The 7500-nt window shown below is 45.6% G+C and overlaps 1 protein-coding gene across 1 annotated transcript in view; it reads right to left on the reverse strand.

The window, feature by feature from the left end:
- The window catches only part of ppp2r5b (protein phosphatase 2, regulatory subunit B', beta), a 38641-nt gene that overhangs the window by 7032 nt on the left and 24109 nt on the right, over positions 1–7500 (reverse strand). The gene's annotated exons all lie outside the window — the stretch shown is intronic.

The following is a 7500-nucleotide window of genomic DNA, read 5'->3' on the forward strand; positions in this document are numbered from 1 at the left end:
CAGGAGACAATCCTCCCCTGGAGCAATGCAGGGTTAAGGGCCTTGCTCAAGGGCCCAACGGCTGTGCGGATCTTATCGTGGCTACACCGGGGATCGGCCCACCGACCTTGCGTGTCCCAGTCATGCGCCTTAACCACTACGCTACAGGCTGCCCTGATCTACCAGATCCACCTGGCAGAGTGCGCATGTGTACAGGTGTGTTTGTGTGCATGTGTACAGGTGTGTTTGTGCGCATGTGTACAGGTGTGTTTGTGTGCATGTGTACAGGCGTGTTTGTGTGCATGTGTACAGGTGTGTTTGTGCGCATGTGTACAGGTGTGTTTGTGTGCATGTGTACAGGTGTGTTTGTGCGCATGTGTACAGGTGTGTTTGTGCGCATGTGTACAGGTGTGTTTGTGCGCATGTGTACAGGCGTGTTTGTGTGCATGTGTACAGGTGTGTTTGTGCGCATGTGTACAGGTGTGTTTGTGCGCATGTGTACAGGTGTGTTTGTGCGCATGTGTACAGGCGTGTTTGTGCGCATGAGTATAGGCGTGTTTGTGTGCATGTGTACAGGCGTGTTTGTGTGCATGTGTATAGGTGTGTTTGTGCGCATGTGTACAGGCGTGTTTGTGCGCATGAGTACAGGCGTGTTCGTGTGCATGTGTATAGGTGTGTTTGTGCGCATGTGTACAGGCGTGTTTGTGTGCATGTGTAGAGGCGTGTTTGTGTGCATGTGTACAGGCGTGTTCATGTGCATGTGTACAGGTGTGTTTGTGTGCATGTGTACAGGCTGCCCGATATGTTATGTGATGACAGTGTTATGTTATCATTCATGTCCCTGTATTGAAGGGAAGCAGAGCTGTTCGGTCTGTAGTGTGGACTCCCCCAGGCGTCTGTGGCTACCTCCGTACGAGTCCCAGAGTCCCCTTGTTCATTTCCTCTGGCCGTCTCAGTAAGCACTGGTGTCGTGTGTGGGATCTAAATCTTGTCCAGCCTCATGTCCCTTTATGCCCTGTCTTTTTCTTTATTGGCCATTTTGGTGCAAAAAAATCTTTTCCCTCTGGGATAATAAGCAGTTTCCCTGACTTCCTTCCTCGGCTTGGAACAGACAGGAGGTGCCACAGGTAAGGGTCATTTATTCATTCGCCAGGAAAGTGCAGTCATAAGTCAACGTCAACGCCCTCGTTCTGATCCCCCCCCTCCGGCAGGTCCCAGGGCGCCGTGTATGATCTCCGTCTTTGGCGGTATGTGCTTTAAGAGGGTATCTGTCAGTGTGGTTCAGCGGGTTTGCTGTGAGGGGAAAAATACATTCTGTTTGTTCACTCTGCGGGAACAGGGAGAAGGTTTTGGCTGGACACATCGAGCCGTCTCTCAGCGGAGGGCTCTGCGCTGCTCTTGGGTGCTGCATCACAACGGTGACTTGTCATAGCTTGCTTACAGCAGGCGGTTGGTACAGTACATTCAAAAATATTACTGGGTGTAATTTAAAAACCATTTCAATGTAATTAGATTTCGAGCTCCAATTACGCAATACAGTGTTCATAATATAATGATAGTAGTAATATACTAGTAATATAGTAATAATATCTTTTAAAAATAATAGCAACTCTGGGTGTATTTTGGGTTGGAGAGATGAGGGAAGTAAAATGAGCTATGACCATTGACCTGCGACTCTCTAAAGTGGCAATTCAATACCTACCTCCTCAATTTACTGTAGTCTGTTCTTCAAAATACCTAGAATCGATCCAGGCGCCATGAACCATAGACCATTTCAACAGTCTAGGCCGGACTAGTTGACTGAATCAGGATGTGATACTTATACGCGGTTGATTCTCACAAGCGGTGTAATTGTGTGCGTGTCTCTTGTTTGTTCAAGAGGTTTAAGTCATAAGTGAGTCGTAATCCAATGGGCCTTGAGCGACGATTGTTATATCAGAGCTTCCACTGTTAAGTGCAACTATTCATGAATATCCAATCAGTCCACGCCAAAGACCCAAGTGTCAAAAACAATGTCCGCTAAAACAACTGCGAGGAAAAAAAACCGTAACATTTATTTCACCTCTAACCCTCTAACCCTGTAACGGCAGCTCTGTTATTTCTATTAGACCATCTCTTCCTTTTCGGAGTGATCCCCGAAGCGGAGCCGCAGAAGATCTCCCGAGCCGCTGATCCCCGGGGGGATTATGGGATTGGAAAAGGGAAGTTCCGAGGGACGTTGCTGCGTGTTGTGCTTGGCGGGTCGGCCCCTGTGCCCCGTTGCCATGGCAAGCCGGCACCGTGGCGACGCCGTGTGTGTGTGTTTACATCGGAAGGGTTGATGTCACTGCTTCCCTCTCTCTCCCCCTCGGGGGGGGGGGGGGGGGGGGGGACTTTCAAATGCTTATGAATCTCTTTTCTTTTCTCTCCCGTTTTTTCCGTGCCACTTTCTGAGAGGGACGCCAGGTAGCAAGTTTAAGGCGCCGTGGCGTGGTAACTAAGTGGCGAAGATTCGGTCCCGCGCCTTACAGACAGAGGCAGCTCGTGTACGTTCTAGAACACAGTATAGCAACAGCAAGCTGGGCCCAAGTCCCCTTCCAGTGGGCCAGAACAGGAGAAAAATGTGTTTCATCCTATTATAGAAAAGGTCACCTTTTTACACTCTTTGACTCCTGCTGTTAATATCGTATCGAGGAGATCTTCCTTGACCCTTGAAGTGTGAGGGTGCAAGTAGGATTAATGTAGCCCACGGAGACACCAGCATACTGAAACTCAGGTGGACTTGGATAGTGAGTGCTCGGTATTTAGGTGAGTGACCCCACCCCAGTCACTGTGCGACTCCACCTGACCGCAGACCCCTCCCAAGCGGACGTTTTGACATTCTTGCACTCTCATTAGCTGACCGCCAGGCCTTCCCAACAGCACAACTGTGCCCAAAACAGAGACCGGCTCCCAGCCAGGTCTGCAATGCCCATAAGCAAGTAAACATGGCGCTAACTGAGCAACCACAAGACAACTACCAAAGCTCTTTTCCTTCAAATCATCATTACCACGCTCCAATGTCATACGACATTAATTTTAACTCGGGGAAACACAACTGAACGCATTGGGCACGTGTACCATCCTCCGGTTATATGCCAGGGCACAAAGGAGTTTTTGTCCTGAACCCGAAATGCCAGACAAATGGTTAGGAACTGCCAGACACCTTCTCCATCAGCCTGTCAGGTAGACAATAAATTCCCAGGAACTGGGAGGGATACACGCCCTTATAACCTCACTTCTGCAGGGCCACTCGTGCAGTGTGTCGACTGAGAGAGGCCCTGGGCTGTACAGTAGACGTTTCCGCGTGAGCCGGTGAATCTGCGACGTAAAGATGGATTACCAGACATCGAAACCAATCAACGACATGCATGGGTGAAGATATCAATCTGTCACAACCATTACATTCTGAAAGAAATCCGGCTAATTCGTTCGCAAGCTACAGTTTATAGGCTTTTAGTAGATCAAAAGGCTCCAGAGTTTCGCCGTCTTGTTGGGCTTTACCAAGCCAGCGATTTGAGCTGGGAAGCTATACTTCAATTTTACACCATTGGGTGACATTTTTGTCTCCGTCAGCACAAGCTAGGAAAATTCTGCCTGTTTTGTACTCTGTACCATATTCATATTCTGCTGTTGTGCGGGGAGGAAATGTGTTTCCCTTCACAGTACTGTGGCTTTCTGTGTTCAACCAAATAAGCCAAATAATTCTGGATAATTTTCAGTTGTTTTTTTTTTACATAATGGTCACAGTCATGATTAAGCGGGTTCTGTGACAGATTTTAGGGTTAGAATGTATACATCCCTTTATAAGGCTAATGAATTAAATCTATGGAACATCCAACAGTTTCCCTGGGATTAAGCTGCCCCACTTTACATACAATCGTTAATTGCTCCCTACTTCCCAGCAAGACCACTCCGGTCTGCCAGCTGTGGTCGCCTTGTGGTTCCCTCACTACGAGCACCTGGTGGTCAAGCTGCACGTTCACGTCTGTTTTCCATTCTGGTTTCTCAGTGGTGGAATTACTTGCCTACCACTGTCAGGACAGAAGAATCTCTCCCGACATTTCGACGCAGACTAAAAACCTCTTCAAACTATACCTTCGAGCTCCCTCCTGATTCCCCCCCCCCCGCCCCCCACTTCCAATACCCCTCTTGTCTCACCCTAAAAATATATTTTTTTGTTTAGAACAGCCCTTCAGGCATATTTTTACTAGCTATGGATGTGATGCTTTAACCTGCGGAAGAACCTACGCAATTGTAAGTCGCTTTGGATTAAAAGCGTCTGCTAAATGATGAATATGTAAAAATGTAAAACACTGAGGGGTAGAAACCCGGTGGAGAGGCAGTGGGAAGGCTCCTCCTCCCAACCCCTGGACTCCTGGTTTAGGGCTGAATAATGTATGGATGGTAGCCACGGGGGGCTGAATGGAGAAATGTAGGGCAGGTTGCAGCTTCAAAGGAAACTGTGCACACTTCTGTGGAGAATTCACTAACAAACACACACACACACACACACACACACACACACACACATACAAACACACAGTAGACCCACTGCAATGCATGCAAACACCAGACACAGACCTACACAGACACACAAACACGCATTGGACACACTCATACATGCAGGCACCAGACACACACATACAGACACACACACACACGGGTGCGTCACAAATACACACACACACACACACACACACACACACACACAGACCTGAATTCATACAGTGAATGTGCATTTGTGCAGCCTGGCAGTCTGTGGTATATTACACTCCAGCAATGAACAGAACAATTAATCCTTTATTGTCACTGCATTGCATCAGTCTGAACAGCCGTCTGCAGGAGCCCTGTTACAGTATAGGGGATGCAGGGGGAGGGGTGGGTTGAGGGTGAGGGCTGGAGGTGAAGTAAATCTACCGTATTTTCCTCGCCGTTGTTAGCGGACATTCTTTTTGACACTTAGGTCTTTAGCCTGGACTGATTGGATATTCATGAATAGTTGCACTTGACAGTGTGTTGGGAGCTCTGATATAACAATCATTGCTCAAGGCCCATTGGATTACGACTCACTCATGACTTAAACCTCTTGAACAAACAAGAGACACAAACACAATTACCCTGCTTGTGACAATCACCCGCGTATAAGTACCACATCGAAAAAATATTTATTTTTTTCTTCAAAATAATTACAAACATTTAAAAAAGGTCAGTAAAAGGGGGAAGGCTAACACAACCCAACTCTGTTAACCAGAGAGGGTACAGTATCTCCTAGCATTGAGATGAATGCTGTATACATGCGCTGTCCCAGAGATACAACACAGTCTGCCGCTTTAGGATTATCCACCTAATAGACTTTAGTGTTACCGAGATGACTGCGTTTACCTGCAGTTGTTCACAGAAACCATTCATCTTAGAGACTAATACTGCACACTGCTGAATGTTAATCTATAGAATGGAAAGCTGGACTATCTTATCTCCCTTTACGTTGGGGAGCCATTTATCTTCCTATACTGTCCGTTCCTTTTTTCTTCAAGCTCTGTATTCCCGTCTTTTTTTTATTTAAATCTAACCTCCTTTCTTCAATCTTTTCCCCCCATTTCCCCCTCTTTTTTTTTTTCTTTCTACCCTTACCCTTTTTGGCTCTTTGTATGACAAGCAAATGCAAAACAGGCGAGTAGTCCTGATGGACTAGTTTAATTGTGGCTGAAAGGAGCTCTGAAACAGAGCTGTTGTTACAAAAAAAATAACCAGTTTATCGTTATCAATATGAATTTCATTTAGACACAATTCATACATGCCCTCTAGTGGTCATGCACATGCATGACATTGTGCATCCAGCATTTATAACACAGATGACAAATACACTTATATTTACTCATAGTATAATTTCTTGTGAACATATTTATGAATGTGTAGTATATTTACTTGGTAATAAAGGCGGTAATAATCTCCATCAGATATGGTGCCCTGGATTCAATCAGCATTTGTACATTTCCTAGACATTTCCAAGAAATGCATATATACATTTTCATCTTCACAAAAAGTTGAAATAAATCATCAAGTGCATTTTTTAATTGAAAACGAAAGATACATGCCGATTAAACCCAGGTATGGGTTAGATCTGATCTTTCCGAGGGTTTTTATTATATTTACTTTAATGACCCTCAAAGAGCAAACGTTTCACAATATGGGTTTTCTCATGGAACACAAGCTCGATCACATTCACCGTAAGCTGTTTAACTGAAAAAAACAAATATTAAAATCTTAAAGATTATGGATCCTCGAGGACACCAGAAAAAATGCATTTTAGGCGCTATGTCAGCGCTATTTTAAAGACAGCAACAGCATCGACTCTGACTCGAACACTCTTTGATCTCTCTCCAGAAGAGCCATATGATCTCCACACCGTCTTTGTGACTGCCCTTTTTTAAAAAACATCATTAGTTCCACTGCAAATTTCACTCAAGGGGCACGGCAATCCCTCTTTATAGGCGCGGGACAATAAGTACACTGTTCCGGCCGGGCGCGGCGCAGGCTTTATCGAGCTCATGGAACAGCAGAGAAAACGGGAGGCCTATATTTAACTTCCCTCATACTTCCGTTCTTAAAAGAGCGAGATATCTGGTGTTATCCGGGATAATACACGTACGCTGCATTAGAACAGAACAGAAACGATCATACGGTGCAGTCTGTAAGTATTTGGACGGTGGCACAATATCGGTTATTTTGCCTCTCTACTCCAACACAATGGATTTGGAAATAATGGATATGGGGGTTGAAGTGCAGACCTTTAGTGTCACCTTTAATTATATTACATTACATGTCATTCAGCTGACACTTTTATCCAAAGCGGCTCACAGTTGATTAGACTAGGCAGGAGACAATCCCCCCCTGGAGCAATGCGGGGTTAACAGCCTTGCTCAAGGGCCCAACGGCTGTGCGGATCTTATTGTGGCTACACCGGGGATCGAACCACCAACCTTGCGTGTCCCAGTCATGTACCTTAACCGCTATGTTACAGGCCGTCACACAAATAATTTGAACATCCATATCGGGTGATCCGCATCCAAATTTCATCCCTTTTTATTTTCATAGTCCTCCCATTTTAGGGGACCAAAAGTAATTGGACAGTTGGCCTCTCAGCTGTTTCTAATTAGTCAGGTGTATTAAATCGTTTCCTCAGTGCATATGGCATATGAAATCTTTCAGTATCTAGCCTCGCTTCTAGGCTATTGATTGTCTCTGGAGTCTGTTATTGGGATTTTTCAAAAATAAAGGAGTCAGATACATAGGCCAAATGATAGGTTTAGCTAAATAAACTGGAGCATAATTAAGAATGGAAGAGAGCACTGGTGAGCTCAGTCATTACAAAGGGGCAGGTAGACCAAGGATGGCCTCTTCAGTTGATGAGTGAAGAATGAACAAAAGCCCCCAATTACCGGTCTGACAGATCAGACACAATCTTCAGGAGGCAGGTGTAGATGTGACAGTTTGTGGAAG

This window comes from Conger conger, chromosome 3 (assembly GCF_963514075.1).
Source record: "Conger conger chromosome 3, fConCon1.1, whole genome shotgun sequence".
Taxonomy (NCBI): Eukaryota; Metazoa; Chordata; class Actinopteri; order Anguilliformes; family Congridae; genus Conger; species Conger conger.